This window comes from Artemia sp. Qi Xiang Cuo, chromosome 21 (genome assembly GCF_049724085.1).
Source record: "Artemia sp. Qi Xiang Cuo chromosome 21, ASM4972408v1, whole genome shotgun sequence".
Lineage (NCBI taxonomy): Eukaryota > Metazoa > Arthropoda > Branchiopoda > Anostraca > Artemiidae > Artemia > Artemia sp. Qi Xiang Cuo.
The window spans coordinates 40703700-40726420 of NC_142814.1; the positions used below are offsets into that span (position 1 = coordinate 40703700).

At 36.1% G+C, this 22721-nt stretch overlaps 1 protein-coding gene across 2 annotated transcripts in view; it reads right to left on the minus strand.

The window, feature by feature from the left end:
- LOC148939549 (potassium voltage-gated channel protein Shaw-like) overlaps window positions 1-22721 on the minus strand; it is a 350445-nt gene that overhangs the window by 169096 nt on the left and 158628 nt on the right. The gene's annotated exons all lie outside the window — the stretch shown is intronic.

The window sequence follows — 22721 nt, forward strand, 5'->3', positions numbered from 1 at the left end:
CAAAAATTATTGGTGTATGTGTATAAAAGTTCCCGAAAGCGATCTACAACCGAAACTAAGGCCTAAAAAGTTTATCCTAGCAGTAGATTACCCCCTGATTCTCCTTCTAGGCCACGGACCTTGCTGTTTTCAAGCTCATATATCTGCATACACATAATATAGCAATTCAGGTTGAGTGAAAAACTTTTTATAGGGGGGTAGGGGGGCAAACAAAAGCAGATCGTCCCCAAATGGAATTGGAAGGTGTTATACGAAATTATTTAGAGCAAATTGGATGCGAGAGGAATAAAAGAGTGAGATTTTGTTACGATTGGAATGGAGGAGGAGCGTGGGCAGCTGAATCAGCCTAAGACAGGTTGGTGTGCAGTGACTTATTAGTAGTAGTGGTTATTATTGACTATTTCGTTTGTGCAAGAAAACTATCCTCGCATCAAAGATACAGAAGAAAAAATTGAAGATATCAATAGCTCCATGTCCCAATTATTTTCATAAAGAGATATGAAGATATAACGCATTTTGGTAAAAAAAAATAAAAATTTTAAATATATAATGAAGCATATAATAGAACTAGCTTAGTATGAGGGGGGGAGGGTGGGCTGCATATAAAAGTTTCGCGAAAGGTAAGATGCCACTTTTTCAGTTACCACACAAAATCTGTTTTTTCATTTTGGCTGTCCTCTGTCAAAATTTAGTATCTGCATTGTCCAGGTATCCGACAAAGTCCCAAAACAATTATTATTTTTTTTTTGGGGGGGGGAAATAGATGAAATTATGAAAATCTCCAAAATTTTGGATCTATTTTCTTCTCTTCTTCGCCATTCCCTTTGTCTGCTGCATGTGGATATAAGGTTTTGTAATTCTAGTTCGTATGTACTAGGCTTTGGTTGGGAAAAAACGATGAAATCTTTTTTTTTCCTATAGATGCTATACCGTATCTCAGAAAATATAGCAGATGCAAATTCCATCTACCCGTTCCACTGAATCTGAATTCATCCGTGTCATTTAATTCTGTCGTGTTGAAATGTGCAAGAAGCCTCATCTCTGACTTAAGAAACTGATTTTTTAAAACAAAGCCTTTCTCTTGAAAGCAAAGATTGAAGTTAAACCTTAAAACGAACAAAAATGACTGCTTCGCACTTAGTACAGCATTTTTTTGAAAAATTGTTTCAAATAAACTAGCTCGTATTATTTCGCAACATTTGTAGAATTGTAAAATTAGTGCTTTACTGAAAAAACAAAACCGACGCAACAAAACAGGATTAGAAGCAGAAAAATCCTCAAATGGCCTGTAGAAATCAAAAAAGACTTTATATAAAGTACTCATGTATTTTACTGGCCATGAAATCAGTAAATGTTTTCAATAAAATGCTTTGATATTTAATGTTTAGAACACTACTATTGTCGATACCATCAGCGATTGTAACGCTTTGAATAAAAGCCTTATTTACACTCTTCCCGGGATTACGTGGTTAATCTCAATTCCTCCTGGAAAAATCACTTACCATGGTTGACAATAACATCATTTTGTCTGAGCTCTAATTCCTAAGCGAATGCCTAATCTCGTCAAATTTTATTCCATAGAGGGCTTTCAGCACTTTTATCTCTTCTTGCCTTTAACGTACAACTTTCTTTTATTTATCCCTCACCCTTGACAATATTAACAAGTGGGGAATGAAAACGTGCGAAGGGACTCAATTGCTTATTTATGTTCTACTTCATGTGAATAGAAGGAAAAAGAGCAATAACTATCCCTTGATTGTAGATATCAAATGCACTCACAGACAGGGTAGCCACTCTTGTGATTTTGACTGTTTTCAGTGTGTTTTTTTTTCTTCCAGTTTTCTTTTCCGTTTTTTTCTACCATAGCCATTTTTTCAATAGTTATCATTTGAAATTTGTTGTTTTTGTAGTTTAGATGTTTTAAAATTTGTAAACTTCATGAGAATACAAGGAAAAAGAGCAATAACTATCCTTTGATTATAAATACTAAATGTACTCACCAACAGGGTTGCCACCCTTGTGATTTTGACTGTCTTCAGTGGGTCTTTTTCTGCCAGTTTCATTTTCTTTTTTTTTTTCTTTTTTTTTTACCATAGCCATTTTTTCAATGATGATCATTTGACGCTTGTTGTCTTTGTAGTTTAGATGTTTTGAAATTTTAAACTTCATGAGAATAAAAGGAAAAAGAGCAACAACTATCCCTTGATTATAGATACCAAATGCACCCATAGACAGGGCTGTATCCAGGATTTTTTTCGGGAAGAGGGGGGGGGGGGTTCTAACGTTTTTAAGAGTCGGACAAATATTTGGGGGAGGGGTTCAAACCCCGTAACCCCCCTTTATACGGCCTTGCTCAAAGACAGGATTGCCACCCTTGTGATTTGTGACTATTTTTAGTGATTTTTTCTCCCAGTTTTCTTTTCGTCTTTTTAACCATCGCCAATTTTTCAATAAGTTATTATTTGACATTTTGTCTTTGTAGTTTAGATGTTTTAAAATTTTTAAACTTCATGAGGATAGATGGAAAAAGAGCAATAGCTACCCCTTTATAATAGATATCAAATGCACTTACAGACAGGGTTACCACCCTTGGGATTTTTGACAGTTTGCAGTTGTTTTCTTCTCCCAGTTTTCATTTTCCAATTTTTTACCATAGCCATTTTTACAATAAGTTATCATTTGACATTTTTTGTCTTTGTAGTTAATTGTTTCAAAATATGTAAACTCCATGAGAATACAAGGAAAAAGAGCCATAACTATACCTTGATTATAAATAACAAATTCATTCCCAGGCAGGGTTGCCACCCTTGTGATTTTTGAGTGTTTGTGGTGGTTCTTTCTCCCAGTTTTCTTTTCCATTTTCTTACCATTGTCGTTCTTTCAATGAGTTATTATTTGACATTTTTGTCTTTGTAATCTGAATGCTTTACAATTTATAATCTGAAATAAACTTCTTAGGTCCGAAAGTCAATACATCAATTTGAAATGCTTAAGGCGGAAGAAAGTTAACTACACGCTTGTGATTTGCCCCGACGACTCAAACATTATTGATCATGATTCATCTATAATATTTTATCTAGGCTAGTTGCAAACTTCATGATCATGGTGGACCGGAAATCATTATTATAGTCAGAAGGACACACATGTAGCCTACTCAAAATGCTAAAAAAAAACTTTAACATTTAAAAAACGACATTTTTTCTGGTAAAAAGATTCATGTTTTGATCTTCTCCCCCTGCCTCTGGGGAGAGGATTTTAAATACAGCTATTTTATTAATAACATTTTTCGTAAGCTCCACTCACATGCTGGGAGTTAATAAGTGCAAAATGCTGTAAATATATGCTTAAAATTTTGAAGAGTCAGAGTGGGATGCGATTATGTAGCCTCAAGGCAATGATAATTATCTAAATTCCTGATGCTCCCCGTCACCCCATCGTGATATATATATATATATATATATATATATATATATATATATATATATATATATATATATATATATATATATATATATATATATATATATATATATATATATATATATATATATATATATATATATACGAACAGAAATTAAAATAAATAGCAGAGTCAAACTCAAAACGACCAGAAATTAACATAAGTTGGGCGCAAAATCCCTATGCCTTCCCAAGGCCAGAACAAAATTTGCACTTTACTGAAAAAATACAAATGAATGTGCATTGTCAGTTTAATATACATACACTGATATTTAGTAATCAAAATCTTAATATTATTTGATTTATTAAAGTTATAAAAGTGAAAACATTTATATTTTTTTCAGGAACGTACAAATTATGTTCTGACCTTGGGAAGGCATAGGGGTTTTGCGCCCAGCTTATGCTAATTTCTGCTCGTTTTGATTTTGACTCTGTTATTTATTGTAATTTCTGTCCGTTTTGGGTTTCATTTATTATCGATGCTGATTGTGGTAGTTTCGAACTTGGTAGATTATTTGATTTTATTTTTGCTCATTTTTGGTTTAATGGAGTTCTTTACTTTTCTTTGAAAAACTTATTTTATGTAAAAAGTTTTTTTTATTAATTTCTTTTCGTTTTATATTGACATAGTCTTTTCAGGGAAAAAGTAAAATAAAACTTTAAATCTTGTCGTTTTTTAAGACGTTATAGTTATACCTGCTATTTGTATGATTGAGAAAAATTTTCAGCAATTTTTAGCAACATACACCATTTTAAAAATCTGGACACAAATAGTACTGTTAAACTTAGTTTCATGCCTCCTCTAGTTGATCTGAAATAGAAAACTTGATACCATTTACAAAAAAATCTGTTTACTTTCTTTGATAGCTTTGATACACACACTTACACTATTTTGATTTGGTTAAATTTTAAGAGCAGAAGTAGCCTCGAAAGTTTGAACAATACCCTCAGTCATTCTGGGTTTACTGCTTAAATTCATAATGGGAAATTAGGATTATAACACCGCATTATTGTTTAATCTTGAGGATATACATAGTTTTTAAACGTAATTGGCCATGGGGAGATTCGGAGTGGAAGGGGGACTTGATTACCATCAACCACTTTTGACTATCGAAACGGGCATCGACCCTTTCTATTTTCAATCTAATGAGCCCTTTTCGAAGTTCCCAAGACAACTCCCTCGATACGAAGTGCCCCGGTCTAAACAACAACAACAACAACAAATATTACTTATCACTTTCGACTATTAAAAAGGACTCTAGCCCTTTGAATTTCCAATCAAATGAGCTTTTTTTGAAGTTTCTACGAGAACGCCTTCTATAAAAACATTATTTGCCCCCTGGGTATAACTTGAAACCCTTGCCCTGAGGGTTGTGGGGCAGTATCCTCCTCAAAAACATATTTTCTATTTGAAAATCCACTACGCTGAAAAAATGGTTATCTAAAAATTTTGATTGGATGTGTTGGGGGGGGGGGGTGATGGGCGTGAAGGGGGGGGGGTCTAGTTGCCCTCCAATCACTTCCGACGATTGAAAAGGGCACTAGCCCTTTGAATTTCCAATCGAATTGGCCTTTTTTGAATTTCCTACGACAACGCCTTCTATAAAAACCTTATATGCCCCCAGGGCGTAACTAAAAATCCTTGCCCTGAGGGTTGTGGGGGAGTGTCCTTCTGAAAAACATATTTTCTATCTGGAAATCAACTAGCCTACGCTAAAAAAAAATGACTATCTCAAAATTTTGATTGGATGTGTTTGGGTGAATGATGGAAGTGGGGGGGGGGGCTAGTTGCCCTCAAATGACTTTCAACTATTAAAAAGGGCACTAGCCCTTTGCATTTCCAAGCAAATGAGCCCCTTTTGAAGTTTCTATGACAACACCTTCTATAAATACCTTATATACCCCAGGACAAAACTTAAAACCCTTGCCCTGAGGGTTGTTGGGGAGTGTCCTCCTCAAAAACGTATTTTCTATTTGGAAATCAACTACGCTAAACAAAATAGCTATCTCAAAATTTTAATTGGATGTGTTTGGGAGAATGATGGGCGTAGGGGGGAGTTAGGTGCCCTCCAATCACTTTCGACTATGAAAAAGGGCACAGCGCTTTTATTTCCAATCAAATGAGCCCGTTTTGAAGTTTCTACGACAACACCTTCTATAAAAATCTTATATGCCCCCAGGGCATAACTTAAAACCCTTGCCCTGAGGGTTGTGGGGGAGTATCCTCCTCAGAAAGACATTTTATCTGGAAATCAACTACGCTGTACAAGATGGCTATCTCAAAATTTCTGGTAAAAAGATTCACGTTTTTATCTTCTCCCCCTGCCCCTGGGGAGAGGATTTTAAAAACAGCTATTTTATTAATAACTTTTTTCGTAAGCTCCACTCACATTCTGGGAGTTAATAAGTGCAAAATGCTGTAAAAATATGCTTAAAATTTTGAAAAGTCAGATTATATATATATATATATATATATATATATATATATATATATATATATATATATATATATATATATTCATATGTATGTATATATATATATATATATATATATATATATATACATATAGGACGACAGTTTTTTTTTTTTTTTTTTTTTTTTTTTTTTTTTTGGCCAAGTAATTACCTCTTAAACATAATATATATATATATATATATATATATATATATATATATATATATATATATATATATATATATATATATATTATATCTAAGAGGTAATTACTTAGCAAAAAAAAAAAAAAAAAAAAAAAAATAATATAATATATATATATATAAAAATATATATATATATATATATATATATATATATATATATATATATACATATATATATATATATATATATATATATATATATATATATATATATATATATATATATATATATATATATATATATATATATATATGTATATATATATATATATATATATATATATATAGGACGACAGTTTTTTTTTTTTTTTTTTTTTTTTGCCAAGTAATTACCTCTTAAACATAATATATATATATATATATATATATATATATATATATATATATATATATATATATATATATATATATATATATATATATATATATATATATATATTTATATATATATATATAAATGAATCCCAAACGAACAGAAATTAAAATAAATAACAGAGTCAAACTCAAAACGACCAGAAATTAACATAAGTTGGGTGCAAAATCTCTATGCCTTCCCAAGGCCAGAACAATATTTGCACTTTACTGGTTATCTCAAAATTTTGTTTGGTTGTGTTATGGGGGATGATGGGCGTGAAGGGGAGGGGGGGGGCTAGTTGCCCTCCAATCACTTTCGACGATTAAAAAGGGCACTAACCCTTTGAATTTCCAATCGAATTGGCCTTTTTTGAATTTCCTACGACAACGCCTTCTATAAAAACCTTATATGCCCCCAGGGCATAACTTAAAACCCTTGCCCTGAGGGTTGTGGGGGAGTGTCCTTCTCAAAAACATATTTTCTATCTGGAAATCAACTAGCCTACGCTAAAAAAAATGGCTATCTCAAAATTTTGATTGGATGTGTTTGTGTGAATGATGGACGTGGGGGGGGGGCTAGTTGCCCTCCAATAACTTTCAACTATTAAAAAGGGCACTAGCCCTTTGAATTTCCAATCAAATGAGCCCCTTTTGAAGTTTCTATGACAACACCTTCTATAAAAACCTTATATACCCCAGGACATAACTTAAAACCCTTGCCCTGAGGGTTGTTGGGGAGTGTCCTCCTCAAAAACATATTTTCTATATAGAAATCAACTACGCTAAACAAAATAGCTATCTCAAAATTTTATTTGGATGTGTTTTGGAGAATGATGAGCGTGGGGGGGAGTTAGGTGCCCTCCAATCACTTTCGACTATTAAAAAGGGCACTAGCACTTTTTATTTCCAATCAAATGAGCCTGTTTTGAAGTTTCTACGACAACACCTTCTATAAAAATCTTGTATGCCCCCAGGGCATAACTTAAAACCCTTGCCCCGAGGGTTGTGGGGGAGTGTCCTCCTCAGAAAGATATTTTCTATCTGGAAATCAACTACGCTGTACAAAATGGTTATCTCAATATTTCGATTGGATGTGTTTGGGGGAATGATTGGCGTGAGGGGGGGGGGGCTAGTTGTCCTCCAATCACTTTCGATTATAAAAAAGGGCACTAAAACTCGCGATTTCCAATCGAATGAGCCCCTTTTGAAGTCTCTACAACGACCCCTTGTACATGAAGTGCCTTTCTTTAAAGAAAAAAAATAATAAACTGGACATTTTGTCAACATTGATCTTATATGCCCTCAGGGCATAACTTAAAACCCTTGCCCCGAGGGTTTGTGGAGAGTGTCCTCCTCAAAACGATATTTTTTACGTGGAAATCAACTCTGCTTAACAATACGGTTTTCGCAAAAATTTGAATGGATGTGTTTAGTTGCCCTCCAATTACTTTCGACTATTAAAAAGGGCACTAGCCACTCCAATTTCCAATCGAATGAGCCCATTTCGAAGTTTCTACGACAACTCCTTCGATACGAAGTGCCCGGGTATGGAAAAAACAACACATTGTGCCCATATTGTTCTTTACTTAGGCAGTGCTAGCGCGCTGCCTATGATTGAAAATATCGTATGAAAACAACGCTTATTATAGGTTTCACTGCAACGGAACACTCGTGTAACTGAATCCACTGCTACTAAACCTCCTGCATCTGATACCAGGTGCAACTGAACCCCTGTGTTACTGAATCTCCGTGTAAATGAGATCCCATGCAACTGAGCCCTCGTGCAACTGAACCTCTTTGCAAATGAACTCTCATGTAACTCAACCCCCTTGCAACTGAATCCCCGTTTAACTGAACCCTCGCCAAGCTCAAATCCCAATTAACTGAATCTTCGTGAACCTAAACCCTCATGAAACTCAAATCCCATTAAATTGAGCTCTCGTGCAACTGAACCCCATAAAACTTAACCTTCAAGCAATACAACCCTCATTAAACCTTTTTCAGAAGTTTTCATGCCAAGGACCCAAACACACTTAAAGGTCATGGTTGCGGCAATAACTATATCCTAGTACAGAAAAAGCCCATAAAACCAAAATCTTAAAGACACATTAAAAAAAAAAACTATCTCATAAGAAAAACTTGTCGTCAATGCCGATTCATGTATGATAATTATTATATTTATTTATAGTAAAATTTTACTTCTGAAAAAAAATTCCTGGGGACTTTAAAAAGAACCAGAAACACTGATAAGTCTCTCTTTTTTCTTTTATTTTTCCAGTACTGATGGAGCACTAGAAAACAGGAACAGCTCTACAGAGAGCTGTTTAATGTTATTTGAAATCTAATATTCATATTTACAGGGTTTTTTCCTCATTTCCTCATGACGACACCTCGTGACGACAACTAATTCCTATGACGACACCTCAAGACGACATAAAATGTACCAAAATCCAATTTTAGTGTCATTTCTGGAGTGCAAAGGCTTGAAACCACAGAAGTTCTACAAGTGAAATCTTCATGATCGAAAATTTTTAAGACTTGTGTTTAAAATCCCTCTCTTGAGCACTTCTCAACTCAATCACCTTAGCAAGTTAAAAGCAAAAACAAAGTTTTGAAAAAAAAACTGTCAAAGAAAAAAAATTCATCCCAATACAAAGCTGATTCGTTAATGATAGAAGCTATTTTATTTTCATTCGAACAGTAAAATCAATTACGAAACACATTCCTGAAAATTAATAAAAAGTGCGTGTGTCTTCTTTTTCTTTCTCTTTTTCTCCAGCACTAGCAGTCACTGGAACAACGTAAGGGCGCTGAAATGGAAAACCTTCTGAGGTTCTCAGAATTAGTGTTTTATTTTTCCCCACCCCCTAAAGGCGTGCATTAACTAGTGACTGGTTTTATGTTTGATAACATACTTCACCCGAAATTTCCAAATAAAAAGACGATTGGTTCACTATCCAATCCTGCTTATAAGTATAATAATGTCTACCGTCAATATTCGCTTAGAAGTTTTTTTTTTCAGCTTAAATTTTTGAGCCTGTAAATCTTGGGTCTCTTCCCAATACCTCTCAAATTTTTTTTTTAAATTCTTTCTGACTTTCGTGTATTCCTAGACTAGAGACTGTTAACTACGGCCAGAGTAAGAGCTATTTCTAATCTTAGAGCTGAGGCCCAAATTTAGCGACCTTCCCTCCTCCCCATTCAAACATTAAAAAACGAATTACAATATTTGACCAAGCACAGGGAAAGAACTCAAAATCTGATAACTTAAATGGAAACTGCGTAAAGTCCTACTTCAATGCAGTAATTTTTAGCTTTGCCTGAAAAGATGATTGCTTTAGCTTTGCCTGCTTGATTTAGATGATGATTTAGCTTTGCCTGAAAAGCTTTGCCTGAATTTTTAGCTTTGCCATGAAAAGATGCACGCAAGCAGCATCCTGAAACAGAAACGTTTTCTTTGGCTGTCAGTGAAGAAATTAGTTGTCACCGCGGCTCTGCCGGTTCTTTGTCTTGGTCCAAATTAGTTTAGCTTGCCCAAATGGGTAATATAAGTTAGAAACTCTTAATGAAGCAATCATCATATTTTAAGCTTCTAATCAGTACTAGTTCAAACTTATTCTTAGCCCTTGGGTTGAGTTCAGTAAAACAAGGCGTAATTTAAATATGGGTGAGTTACATTAGGGTTAAGTCAAAAGAGGGGTGATTTAAATGGGATCCAGTTGAACGAGGGTCTAGTTAAATGCTGCACTCAGTCAAAAGAGGGTTCAGTTAAAAGGAGTTGAGTTGCTCGAGAGATGAGTTACACGGGACCCAGTTAAACATGGTTTCAGATGCACGACGGTTTAGTCAAATAGTGTTAAGTTGCACAGAGGCCTAGTTCAACAAGGGTTCAGTTAAAAAGGGTTGAGTTGCACGTAGATCCAGTGAACCGGGGTCCAGTTGCACGAGGATCCAGTTAAATGAGGTTCAGTTGCATGGAAGCTCAGTCATATGGGTTCAGTTACACGCTCGCCTCTTTTATACGATGTATAACGTCATTGTAACACTATCATGTTTTATGTGCACTCTAAATTCATTTGAATGTGACTATTCATATGAATTTTTTTTTAAATAAAGGCTCTCTAAAGTAAAGTCAGCCAAAGGGTGCACGTCATGCCCATGACGCACCAAAATATTGCCCTACTGGTCGAGCATGTGCCCCACTTTAGGAATCACGGCTCTAAAGACTGTTTTTGTTGCTTGCGTTGAATGTGTTCTATCAAAAAAGCAAATAGAACAGATTACTAAATTTCTCTACTTTTCATATTGAATAAAAAAATTATTTGGGTTCATTGTTTAGGTTAAATACTTAGGTTAATAAATTCTAAAAAATCTATTTCTTCAGTTTCATTTCTAATGATACCCCTTGGATCTCATCTTCCAAAATAAGGTATGGCTACACTATATAGAAAGGTCCAACTAGCTGTTTGGTATCGTGTTTGGTTCACAACATACTTAAGGGCTTTTTCTTTTTTTTTCTTAATTAATTAAAAAAAACTTTTCCCACAAAATAAGTTTTTCAAAGAAAAGTAAAGAACTCCGTTAAGCCAAAAATGAGCAAAAATAAAATCATATAGTCTACCAAGCGTGAAACCACCACAAATCAGCATCGATAAATAAATGAAGCCCAAAACGAACAGAACTTACAGTAAATAACCGAGTAAAACTCAAAACGAGCAGAAATTAGCATGCCTTCCCAAGGCCAGAACATAATTTGCACTTTACTGAAAAAATATAAATGTTTTACTTTTATAGCTTTAATAAATCAAACAATATTAGCATTTTGATTACTAAATATCAGTATGTGTATATTAAACTGACAATGCACATTCATCTGTTGTTGTTTTTTTTAGTAAAGTGCAAATTATGTTCTGGCCTTGGGAAGGCACCGGGGTTTTGAGCCCCACTCGTTTTAATTTCTGCTCGTTTCAGGTTTCATTTATCTATCGATGCTGATTTGTGGTAGTTTCAGGCTTGGTAGATTATTTGATTTGATTTTTGCTCATTTTTGGTTTAATGGAGCTCTTTACTTTTCTTTGATAACCTTATTTTGTGGAAAAAGTTTTTTTAATTAATTTCTGTTCGTTTTATATTGACATAGTCTTTTCAGGGAAAAAGAAAATAATTTTTTTAATCTTTACGTTTTTTTAAGACTTTATAGTTTGGCCTGCTATTTGTATGCTGGAGAAATATTTTAGGACATTTTTAACGACATACACACTTTTAAAAATCTGGACACAAATAGTAGTATTTAATTTAGTTTCATACCTCTCTAGTTGACCTGATATAGAAAACTTGATACCATTCGCAAAAAAAATCTGTTTACTTTCTTTGATAGCTTGGATACACTTACGCTATTAAGATTTGATTAAATTTTAAGAGCAGAAGTAGCCCCGAAATTTTGAACATAATACTCTCAGTCGTTTTTGGGATACTGCTGAGATGCCTTATTGGGAATTAGCATTAACACTGTAAATTTTGATTTAATCCCAAGGTAACATTTAGTTTTAAAACATAATGGGGAAATGGGAGGGTGGGCGAGGGAGGAGGACTAGTTGCCCTCCAATAACTTTCGACTATTAAAAACGGCACTATCCCTTTCTATTTTTAAACGGATGAACCCTTTTTGAAGTTCTTACGATAATTCCTTCGATACGAGGTGCCCTGGTCTAAGCAAAAAAAAAAGAAAAAAATAATAATATATTGTACCCACATCGATCTTTACTATAAAAAAATTTCAAGCCTTCCAATCACTTTCGACTATTAAAAAGGGCACTAGCCCTTTCGGTTTCCAATCTAATAAGCCCGTTTTGAGTTTCTACAACAACGCTTTCAATAAACACCTTATATGCCCCCAAGGCATAACTTACAACCCTTGCTCTGAGGGCTCTGAGGGGGTAGTCATCCTCAAAGACCTAATTTCCAGAACTTTCAACTACGTTAAACAAAACTGCTATCTCAAAATTTTAATTGGATGTGTTTGGGGAAATGGTGGGCGTGAGAGGGGCGTTAGTTGCCCGCCAATCACTTCCGGCTATTACTCCGGCCCTTTTTGAAGTTTCTACGACAACGCGTTCTATAAAAACCTTATGTGCCCCAGGCCATAACTTACAATCCTTGACTTTATGGCTTTGAGAGGGTTGTCATCCTCAAAGACATTATTTCCGGACCTTTCAACTACTTTGAACAAAATGGCTATCTCAAAAATTTCTTGGATGTGTTTGGGGAAATGGTGGGCGTGAGAGGGGGTTTACTTGCCGTCCAATCACTTTCGAGTATTAAAAAGGGCTCTAGCCGTTTCAATTTCCAATCGAAAGATTCCTTTTTGAAGTTTCTACGACAACGCTTTCTATAAAAAAAAACCCTTATATACACCCAGGGCATAACTTACAATCCTTGCCCTGAGGGCTGTGGGGGGATTGTCATCCTCAAAACCATAATTTCCAGATTTTTTAACTATGTCGAACAAAATGGCTATCTCAAAATTTGGATTGGATGTGTTTGGGGAAGAGTTTTGCGTGAGAGGGGGGTTAGTTGCCCTCCAATCACTTCCGACTATTAAAAAGGGCTCTAGCCCTTTGAATTTCCGATCGAACAAGCCTTTTTTAAAGTTTTTGCGACAACGCTTTCTATATAAAAAATTATATGCCCCCAGGGCATAACTTACAACCCTTGCCCTAAGGTCTGTAGGGGAGTGTCATCCTCAAAAACATAATTTCCAGATTTTTTAACTACGTCAAACAAAATGGCTATCTCAAAATTTTATTGGATCTGTTTGGGGAAATGGTGGGTGTGAGAGGGGTGTTAGTTATCTTCCAATCACTTTCGACTATTAAAAAGGGCACAAGCCATTCTAATTTCTAATCAAATGAGCCCTTTTTAAACTTTTTACAACATAACTATCTATAAAAATCTCATATTCCCCCAGGGCAAAACTTACAACCCTTGCCCTAAGGGATCTGAGGGGATCATTATCCTCAAAGACCTAACTTCTAAAACTTGTAGATACCCTGATTAAAATAGATATCTAAAAATTTTCATTGGATGTCTTTGTGGGAATGACGAGCGTGAGAGGGGGGTTATCTATCCTCAAATTACTTCTGACTATTAAAACGTGTAATACCTCTTTGAATTTTTAATCGATTCAGCCCTTTTTCAAGTCTTAACGACAAAGATCTCAATAAAAACCTTATATGTCCCCAGGGCATAACTTACAACCCTTACCCTGAGGCTTGTTGGGGAGTGTCAGCCTCTTAGATATTATTTCCGGACCTTTCAAATACTTTGATCAAAATGGCTATCTCAAAATTTATACTGGATGTGTTTGGATAAATGGTGGGGGTGGAAGGGGTGCTAGTTACCTTCCAATCACTTTTGACTATTAAAAAGGGCAATTCAATTTCCATTTCAATTTGCAATCAAATGAACCCTTTTTGAAGTTCCTACGACAACGCTTTCTATAAAAAAAAAATTATATGTCCACAAGGCATAACTTACAACCCTTGCCCTGAGGGCTGTGGAGGGGTTGTCATCCTCAAAGACCTAATTTCCAGAGCTTTCAACTACGTTGAACAAAATGGCTATCTCAAAATTTTGATTGAATGTGTTTGGGGAAGAGGTAGGCGAGAGAGGGGGGTTACTTGCCCTCCAATCACTTCCAACTATTAAAAACGGCTTTAGCTCTTTGAATTTCCGATGGAACAAGCCTTTTTTGAAGTTTTTGCGACTACGCTTTCTATAAAAAACATTATATGCCCCCAGGTCATAACTTACAACCCTTGCCCTCAGGGGTATGGGGGAGTGTCCTCCTCAAAAACATAATTTCTATCTGGAAATCAACTACGCTGAACAAAATGGCTATTTCAAAATTTTGATTGGATGTTTTTGGGGAGATGATGGGTGTGGAAAGGGTGTTAGCTGCCTTCCAATCACTTTTGACTATTAAAAAGGGCACAAACCACTCCTATTTCCAATGGAATGAGGCATTTTCGAAGTTTCTACGACAACTCCTTCGACACGATGTGCCCTGGTCTAAGACCAAGAAACCAAAAAAACAAAAAATAAATAATACATTGTGCCAACATCGTCCTTTACTTAGGCAGCGCTATTGTACTGCCTATGATACGTCATGTCACTTTTTCCCGTTTACAAAACAACTGCAAAAAAGACATTTAGATGAAAATAGCTTTAAAAATATGAAAACACGACTGTAACTCTAAAAACCTTTTTGCAAACTAATCGTTATTGATAGTGTAATTTGTTTTTTCCTTTTTTTCAGTAAACTATATGTTTGTAACTTAACACCTTCTTAGCTGCCGTATTCCATTTATCTATCATAACACTTTTAACAAGAAACTTTATACTTCACCCGCCGACAAAAAGGCGAACTTTAATTAATTAAAATTCGCATGTCTTTCATCCCAGCTTTCAAATTTGTTTATCCATCTACTTTCCCCGGGCAACTTATTCCGGAAACACAAATAAGCAAACTGTGTGAAAAGACAAAACTTGATACCTTCGAGGGACTATCAGTTGTGTTCCAGGTCATTTTTTCTAGCCTCAATGTTTGTTTAGAAACTACTTTGTGCGATATAGGCTTTGGAAATTACTTTCAGATTTTTTTTTTTTATGTCTCTAATATTAACGAAAATAAAACAAAGGACTCTTGGATTTGGATAAAGCAAAAGCATCATCGTAAGTGTATCTTTTGTGGAAGAGTTGCTGGAAACAAAGAAAATGTCATGGGCTTCGCAGATGAGTTCGATTTTAAATGTTTATGGGTTATCAGGTGTTTGACGTGAAAGGGTGGGAATAGGAATGGTGGTAGGAGACTCAGGAATGTCGGTGTGAAGTCACAACCTCGATGTCACTCTGAGTCTAACAGTAAGGGAAGAGGGTATAGGGTGATGATATTTATTTCGAAATGGGGCTATATAGCAGTGAAGTTAAGTTGTATATTTCAGGGTTGGGTTTTTAGTAGCACTAGGAGGAAAAGAAAAAATTTAGAGAGGATAAGGGCGATGAGGTCCTCGCTTTTGTCCCATGTATGGAGAAAATAGGGACAGCCTGCTTCACTTTATGGCCCTTGATTCCGAATCACTGGATTTAAGATAATATTTATTGAAGATGAAATCAAACGAAAAGTCTGTTTCAGTAAGGGGTCTCAAATGATTTTGGCACAATTAAAGATATTACATGTTAAATTGGGTGTGATATAAAGTGAATTGTTTTTTAGTAGAGGGAGGAAGCGGATGCTGAAAATATTTTTGCGTGTATGTGAGTGTTTTTCTATTTTGTACACGTTGACTATGTTATCAAAAGCTGATTGAACTTTGAATCAGAAATTTTTAGAATCCGCAAAATAATAGTTACAGTTTAGTAAATATCAGTATATGTATATTAAACTGACAATGCACATTCATTTGTATTTTTAAAGTAAAGTTCAAATTTTGTTCTGGCCTTGGGAAGGCATAGAGGTTTTGCGCCCAACTTAAGTTAATTTCTGCTCGTTTTGAATTTGACTTGGTTAATTATTGTAATTTCTGTTTGTTTTGGGTTTCACTTATTTATCGATGCTGATTTGTGGTAGTTTCACGCTTGGCATTTTATTTGATTTTATTTTTGCTCTTTTTTTGTTTAATGGAGATCTTTACTTTTCTTTGAAAAGCTTACTTTGTGGAAAAAGTTTTTTTTAGTTAATTTCTATTCGTTTTATATTGACATAGTTTTTTCAAAGGAGAAGTAAATAATAGTTTAAACCTTTTCGTTTTTTAAGACTTTATAGTTTGGCCTGCTATTTGTATGCTGGAGAAAAATTTTCAGCAATTTTTAACAACATACACCCTTTTAAAAATCTGGACACAAATAGTACTGTTTAATTTAGTTTCATACCTCCTCTAGTTGACCTGAAATGGAAAACTTGAAACCATTCGCAAAAAAATCTGTTTACTTTCTTTGATAGCTTGGATAAACTTACGCTATTTTGATTTGGTTAAATTTAAAGAGCAGAAGTAGCCCCGAAATTTTGAACATAATACCCTTAGTCGTCGTTCTTGGGATACTAGTTGAGATGCCTTATTGGAAATAAGCATTAACACCGTGTAATTTGATTTAATCTTAAGGAAAAATTTATTTTTTAAACATAATGGGTAATTGGGTGGGTGGGCATGGAAGGGGGATTAGTTGCCCTCCAATCACTTTCGACTATTAATAAGAGCATCAGCCCTTTCTATTTTCAATCGAATGAGCCCTTTTCGAAGTTCCCACGACAACTCCTTTGATACGAAGTGCCCTGGTCTAAACAACAACAACAACAAAAAATAATACATTATACCCACACCGATTTTTACTATAAAAATATCAAGCCTTCCAATCACGCTCGACTATTAAAAAGAGCACTAGGCCTTTCGATTTCCAATTTAATGAGCACTTTTAGAAACGACAACGCTTTCTATAAACACCTTATATGCCCCCAGGGCATAAATTACAACCCTTACCCTAAGGTCATTCTCAGCGACCAAATTTCCAGAACTTTCTACTACGTTGAACAGAATGACTGTTTGAAAATTTTGATTGGATGTGTTTGGAGGGATGGTGGGCGTGAGAGGGAAGTTAGGTACGCTCCAATAACTTTTGACTATTACAATGGGCACTAGCCCTCTCAATTTCGAATTGAATGAGCCCCTTTTGAAGTTTTAAGACAACTCTATCTATAAAATCTTATATGCCCAAAGGGCATAAACTACAACCTTTGCCCTTGAGGCTCTCGGGGGTTTGTCATCCTTAAATACATAATTTTTAGAACTTTCAACTAAGTTGCACAAAATGGTTATCTCTAAGCTTTGACTGAATGTTTTTGGGGAAATGGTGGGCGTATGAGGGGGGTTAATTACTCTCCACTCACTTTCGACTATTACAAAGGGCAATTTCAATTTCCAATCAAATGAGCCCTTTTTGAAATTTCTATAACAACTTTCGATGCAAACTTTAATGCCCCCAGGGCATAACTTACAACCCTTGCACTGAGGGCTCTGAGGGGGTTATCATCCTAAAAGACCTAATTTCTAGAACTTTCAACTACATTGAACAACATGTATATCTCAAAATTCTGATTGGATGTGTTTGGGAAAATGGTGGGCGTGAGAAGGACGTTAGTCGCTATTCAATGACTTTCAATTTCCAATTGAATGAGCCCTTTTGAAGTTTCTACGACAACGCTTTCAATAAAAAATTTATATGCCCCCAGGGCATAACTTATGACACTTGCCCTGAGGTCTCTGGGGGGAGGGGCTGTCATCCTTAAAGACCTAATTTCAGAAACTTTCAACTACGTTGAATAAAATGGTTATCTAAAAATTTGATTGGATGTGTTTGGGGAAAAGAAGGGCGTGAAAGGGGGGTTAGTTACCCTCAAATTACTTTCAACTATTATAAAGGGCACTAACCCTTTGAATTTCAAATCTAATGAGCCCTTTTTCAAGTTTCTACGACAAAGATTCCAGTAAAAAACCTTATCTCTATGTGTATCTATGTGTATTATCTCTATGTGTGTCTCTCTATGTATGTGTCGTCTCTATGTGCTTGTCTTCTCTATATGTTTATCGTCTCTGTGTGTGTGTGTCGTCTCTGTGTGCTTGTCGTCTCTGTGTGTTTGTCTTCTGTCAGTGTTTGTCGTCTTTGTGTGTTTGTCGTCTTTGTGTGTGTGTCGTCTCTGTGTGTTTGTCATCTCTATGTGTGTGACGTCTGTGTGTGTGTGTCGTCTCTGTGTGTGTGTCGTCTCTGTGTGTTTGTTATCTCTGTGTGTGTGTCGTCTCTGTGTTTGTGTCGTCTTTGTGTGTTTGTCGTCTGTGTGTGTTTGTCGTCTCTGTGTGTGTGACATCTCTAAGTGTGTGGCGTCTCTGTGTGTGTGTGTTGTGTGTGTGTGTGTTGTCTGTGTGTGTGTGTAGTCTCTGTGTGTTTGGCGTCTGTGTGTGTGTGTCATCTCTGTGTGTTTGTCGTCTGTATGTGTGTCGTCTCTGTGTGTTTGTCGTCTCTTTGAGTGTGTCGTCCCTGTGTGTTTGTCGTCTCTGTGTGTGTGACGTCTCTGTGTTTGTGTCGTCTGTGTGTGTGTGTGTGTGTGTTGTCTGTGTGTGTGTTTCGTCTCAGTGTGTGTTTCGTCTCTGTGTGTGTGTCGTCTCTGTGTGTGTGTCGTCTCTATGTTTGTCGTCTCTGTGTGTTTTTCGTCTCTGTGTGTGAGTCGTCTCTATGTGCGTTTCGTCTCTGTGCGTGTGTCGTCTCTGGTTTATGTTAGGTTAGGTTAGGTTAGGGGGGTTAGGTGCCCTCAAATCATTTTCGACTTAAAAAGGGTACTAGCCCTTTGAATTTCCAATAGAATGAGCCCTTTTTCAAATTTCTACGACAAAGATTTCAAAATAACCTTATATGCCCCCAGGGCATAATTTATAATCCTTGCCCTGAGGGTTCTGGGAGAGTGTCCTCCTCAAAATTATGTTTTCTATTTGGAAATCAACTACGCTGAACAAAATGGCTATCTCAAAATTGTTATTGGATGTGTTGGGGGGACGGATGGGGGTGGGGGGGCGCTAGTTGCCTGCCATTCACTTTCGACTATTAAAAAGGGCACTAGCCCTTTGAATTTCCAATCGAATGAGCTTTTTTGGGCGTTTCTACGACAACGCCTTCTTTAAAAACCTGTTATGCCCCCAAGGCATAACTTACAATCCATGCCCTGCGGGCTGTGGGTGAGTGTCGTCCTCGAAAACATATTTTCTATCCGTAAATCAACTACACTGAACAAAATGGCTATCTCAAAATTTAGTTTGGATGTGTTTGGGGAAATGATGGGCGGGGGGGATTAGTTGCCTTCCAATCACTTTCGACTATTAAAAAGGGCACTAGCTCTTTGAATTTCCAATCGAATGAGCTTTTTTGGAAGTTTCTACGACAACGCCTTCTATAAAAACCTTATATGCACTCCAGGGCATAACTTAAAACCCATGCCATGAGGGTTGTGAAGGAGTGTCCTCCTGAAAAACATATTCTCAATGTGGAAATCGACTACGCTGAACAAAATGGCTCTCTCAAAATTTTGATTGGATGTGTTTGGGGAATGATGGGCGTGGGGGGGGGGAGGGGGCTAGTTGCCCTTTAATCACTTTCGACTATTAAAAAGCGTACTAGCCCCTTGAATTTCCAATCGAATGAGCCTGTTTTGAAGTTTTTACGACAACACTTTCTATAAAAGCCTTATATGCCCCCTGGGCATAATTTAAAACCCTTGCCCTGAGGATTGTGGGGGAGTTTCCTCCTCAAAAACATATTTTCTTTCTGGAAATCAACTACGCTGAACAAAATGGCTATTTCAAAATTTTGATTGGATGTCTTTGGGGGAATGATGGGCGTGGTGGGGGGGGAGGGCTAGTTGCTCTCGAATCACTTTCGACTATTAACAAGGGCACTAGCCACGTCATTTTCCAATCGAATGAGCCCTTTTCGAAGTTTCTACGACAAATCCTTCGATACGAAGTGCCCGGGTATGGAGAAAAAAAAACACGTTGTGCCCACATCGTTCTTTACTTAGGCAGCGCGCTGCCTATGATTGCAAATTTTTACTGGACCTTCCCACTTCATATCGTAATACACGTATTATTGAGAAGTATGGTGCTAACGACATTATCCAATCGTTTGAATTGCTTAGTAATAATTTAACAAGACATGCCTTTGTGTCCCTAGGTCCAAACCATAATATTATCCGTGTGTTTTTGTCAGTGATTAAGGTTTAAGTTATCTTTGTTTCTGTGTATTTGATTTATTTTTTTTTCCTTTTTAGTGTACTTTACTCCGCTTGTTTTGTATAAAAGTGGGTTATAAATAAATTATTATGATTATTATTATTACTATTATTATTATTTAGAGTCAAAAGTGATCGGAGGGTGTTGCTTTGTATCAGACACTTCCAAGTGCGGGGGGGGGTGCTATCTTTTTCTTCTTGCTAATAGCCGCAGAAACTTTTATTTAGAATAGTAAAGAACAAAATTTATTTAAATGGCTAGACAGATCATCTGTGGATAATAATGATAAACACTGGGTGAAAAAATGGTCATGAGGAAAAATGAATGAAGTAGGTCATCCCCATGCAATAAATCTCTTTCATGATTGTGCGACAATAGAAAAGCGCAACAATTATCAACATGAAGAAAATTAGAAATATTAAATGGCAGGATAGAAGCATGTTTATACTTTTTGGAAGACTTTGGTTGGCTCATTGGCCATTGTCCTGGAAAACAAGATGAAACAAACGATTTTTTTTCATCGGTCTATCAAATCAAAGTAGGAGCTGGAGGAAATAGAAATAAGTTCTTAAAATTATTGGAAAATTGGGATTGGAAAAGATCCCACCTCGAAGTCCTATTTTTATAATGGGAGATTTTAACATTGATCTGTTGGATAATGGTTCAAATACAGACCGATTTTTAAACTTGATGATTTAATTTGGTTATATCCCTGCAATTAATATTAGTATTCGTGTTACGATGACGTCGTCAAAATATCTGGATAACATATTTTTGAATTATATGTCTGGTAGTCCGAGTATTCTTATAAGTGAACAATTCCAAAATTTCAATATAAGGGCTTTAAACCTCTACAATACGGCTCTATGATTGTTATGGCCGTGAGAGCTGTGGGGGGAGTGTAATCTTAACAAAGACATAATTACTGGACCTTTCAAGTTCGCTTACTATATCAAAATTCTGATTGGAATATATTTGGGGAAATGATTGGCGTTGTAGAGGGGGGTGGTTGACCTCCAGTCACTTTCAACTATTAAAAAGGACGCTAGAACTTCCGATTTCCAATCCAATGAGCGCCCTCCCTCTTCATAAAAAAAAACTTGTATGCCCCCAGGGCATAACTTATAAACCTTTCCCTGAGGGCTGCTGGGGGGGGGAGGTTGTAATCTTCAAAGACGTAATTATTGAACCTTTTAACTACATTACACAAAATGGCTATCTTAAAATTTTGATCGGGTGTGTTTGGGGAAATGATGGGCATAAGAGGGGGAGGGGTTAATTGCCCCCCAATCACGTTTGACTATTAAAACAGCGCTAGCCCTCTCACTTTCCAATTGAATGAGCTCTTTTTGAAGTTTTTACCACAACTCCTTCTATACGAAGTGCCCTGGTCTAAAATAAAAAATAATAATAATAATAAAGATAAATAGATAATACATTGTGCCCATATCGCTCTTTACTTAGGCAGCTTGTGGCCTATATCTGAAGTGTATACAACCACCTTTTCCATTAAAATCTTAAATGTTAACAAAGGAAAGCTAATATAACTTATAGCCCTTGCCCTGATGGCCGTGGGGGGGGATTCATGCCCAAAGACATAATTAATAGACCTTTCAAATATGCTTGACAAAATGGCAATCTCAAAATGTTGATTGGATATGCTTCAGGAAATGAAGGACGAGGGGAGGGGACTGGTTGCCCTCCAATAAGTTTTTACCGTTAAATAGGGCACTAGACCTTTCAATTTCCAATCCAATGAGCCCCCTCTGAAGTTTATGCAATCACCTTTTCCATAAAAACCTTATATATGCCCCTGGGCATAACTTACAACCTTTGCCATGAGGGATCGGGAGCGTTATACTTCTAAGACATAATTACAGGACCTTTCAACTACGCTGAACAAATTGGCTATCTCAGAATTTTGATTGAGTGGGTTTGAAGAAATGATGGGTATCAGGAGGGGGTTGGCTGCCCTCCAATCCCTTTTGACTATTAAAGAGGGCACTAGACCTTTCAATTTCCAATCCAATGAGCCCCCTCTGAAGTTTATGCGACCACCCTTTCCATAAAAACCTTATATGAGGGGTCTTGGGGGGTTTTAATCTTCAAAAACATAATTACTGGACCTTTAACTACCCTGAACAAATCGCTTCTTCTTTTCCCGCTACTGCCAAAAATTGCATAACAGCACTTGGAATCTTCCCTTCATTAAAATTGGATTCTCGATTTCTTCTACTTTTCGAAAAATATCAATGGATGCTTGAATCTTCGATCAAACAATTCAAACATACAGGATTTCCCAACAATTCAAGATCTGATTTTCACTGTAATTGGTAGGTGTACGCGCTATTGCTGAAACTTTGTTGGTTGCAAGCTTGTGTGTTTTTTTTTTTTTTTTTTTTTTTTTTTTAAACAGAA